Genomic DNA, 2,601 nt, shown 5'->3' on the forward strand with positions numbered 1-2,601 from the left:
CCTCTTGATATTTTAGTTTTTTTTGCGGGCCTTTATTGATGATCTGTATGGATGGACACCGTAAGATTGGATGATTGTTGATATTAGCCACGTATTATTTACTATGAGAATTATCATGTGAAGACAACATTTAAAGCTGTAATATAAAAAACAGTTCGATTCGAACCCAGGACACACTTGGCTATGATATTTCGGTATTTTCTGGCTTTATTAGGTTTCAATTAGATTTTAATATTATACGTACATCTAGATACCATATATGAGCCTTTCAATATCAGAATAATTAAATAATGGGACAAAGATCATATGAATAACTTTGCAACCATATATATTTATATATATATATATATGTATGTATATATTTATCATGTGCAGCTCCTGATTCTCTGATCTTAAACCACCCCGAGTCGTTGGTCGGAAAATTTGCCAAAGAACATTAAATAATGGATTAAGTTTTTTTTTTTTTTTTTTTTGAAATATTATCATTTGTGTAATTTATCATGAAATCAATAAAAAGATCAGGGTCAAACCTAAATTGTACCTAAATTCACGAGGGAGTTGCTTTTGCTCGATCTAGAGATCATATTACAAAACAATTAGTGGTATTTGGAAAAGAATAATGCTAGAGAGAAGTTATTATAGCAGTGTACATTTTGTAATCATTGCGTGGCTGTTTCTAGTTGATTGTTCTCAATACTTACTTGAAGAGATGTGTGGTCTAGATGATACCACATCTTGTGTACAAAATAGATGTTCTCAATAATGACTTCTATTTATATTTATTTTTTAAAAAATAAAATATATATAATTTTCCATGTTTCAATTAGTAAAAGTTCAACGATTATGTAGTAATTAATTCTTTTATCTTCCAAAAATAGAAAGTAGTACTTGATGTTGACTAGTGCTGTTAATTTGTTAGTTTAAGGGTTAGTACTGTTCTATCGTTTGACAACTACCAAAAAAACAAAGGAAACTATGTACGTAGTGGTGAAAACTGAAGAAGATGATGTATGATGTGTTATACAGTAACTTAATACTAAGATATTCAGAGGATAAGAATAATGGCCCCCAACCGAGCAATTTTGTCGTCTTAATATTATCTTTTCCTTTTGCCAGAACTTTAGGTCTCGTGAAAACTTTTTTAAATTTTTTTTTAATTTTTTTTAAATTCTTATACAAAATAAAATAAATAATTTAATTTTTTTAAATTTTAAAATAAAAATAATATTAAAAAAATATAACTTAAAAATATTTTATTTAATTTTTAATTTTTATCTCAACTCATCTGCAAAACGAGAAAAACAAACTAGACTCAAAGTCTTCAATCGTACATATCTTATGCTACTGAAGAATAAACACAGAGTTCTAATTATATCGTTTAAGTGCCTCTGGAGAAAAATCATGCACTGAATTCACTTTTGAAAAAGGGACTCGTGATTTGATTAGCATTTTGATGTTATATATTCAAGTTATTAAAATGTACGTACGTGGATCAGGATTATATTCTCTGAGTTTTTCAAATAAACACATCATAGTATTGTTTTTAAAATCTTTAAATTATTACTTTTATATTGATGAGATGACAAAATTTGAATGATTTGACTTTAAAAATAATGATTGATATTTATCTAGATGTGTCTCTTATATGGGGATCGGTTTCCGCGCGTTCGTTCGCTGCTACATCATCATGTGATTGGTTGCGAGTATGAAAAATAAGTAAATCCAAAGTGCATTAAGCTATTCACCATAAATCATGGCATTATATATACCGAGTCCAAAAGGTGATGATCTCTAACCTCAAACTTTTTAATTATTTTCTGGCTTCGCGTGGACCCAGATCAAAAAACAGATCATAGATATTAATCAGCTCTTTATAAGATTGTTTCAAATGAATATATACATATATATATATATATATATATATATATATAAACGTGTTTTGCACGTCACTAGGCGGGAGTGACGTGCAAAACACGTTTGCCTAGTTTTATAAAATGGTTACCTTCTCAACTCTCTTCCAACTCTTATTTTATTTATTTTAAAGTTTCAAATGTATTGTAATAGAAGACGTGATACAAATTTTCATGCAATGATAACTTTTATATTGACTAACAAATTCTCGAAGTAAAGATGAATCAAAGATCATTTGTAGGTACTTTGTTTAGTGGCAGTCACTTAAAATAAACACAATCATGAGACACAGATGAATACCTCCTCTAAGATACCCACAAGATTATTCAATTTTACAAAATTTGAATACTATCTGTTGTTCCAAGTCTCAACAACTTACTACAAAAAATTAATAGATCCAAGCACTCAAGTTGGTGAAGCTGAGACTACCACAGTTTATAACAAACAAGCATGGTTTTACAAGTGTATAACAAGAAAACCAGAATCCAGAAAATAAAAGGCAAGATTAAGGCTATTAATGATGTATTAAAGAAGTCTTATGTAAGCATCTTCACTATATCTTGCCCAATTCAAAAGAATAAATGTTCCTCAATAGTGATAGAAGTGAGACACTATTAGGGCCTATACAGGTGGTTTTGATAAAATTAGTCCCCAAAGTATTGTTTTAACAGGTTCCTTGGAAATGCTGTT

Source organism: Juglans regia, chromosome 7 (assembly GCF_001411555.2).
Source record: "Juglans regia cultivar Chandler chromosome 7, Walnut 2.0, whole genome shotgun sequence".
NCBI classification, from domain to species: Eukaryota; Viridiplantae; Streptophyta; class Magnoliopsida; order Fagales; family Juglandaceae; genus Juglans; species Juglans regia.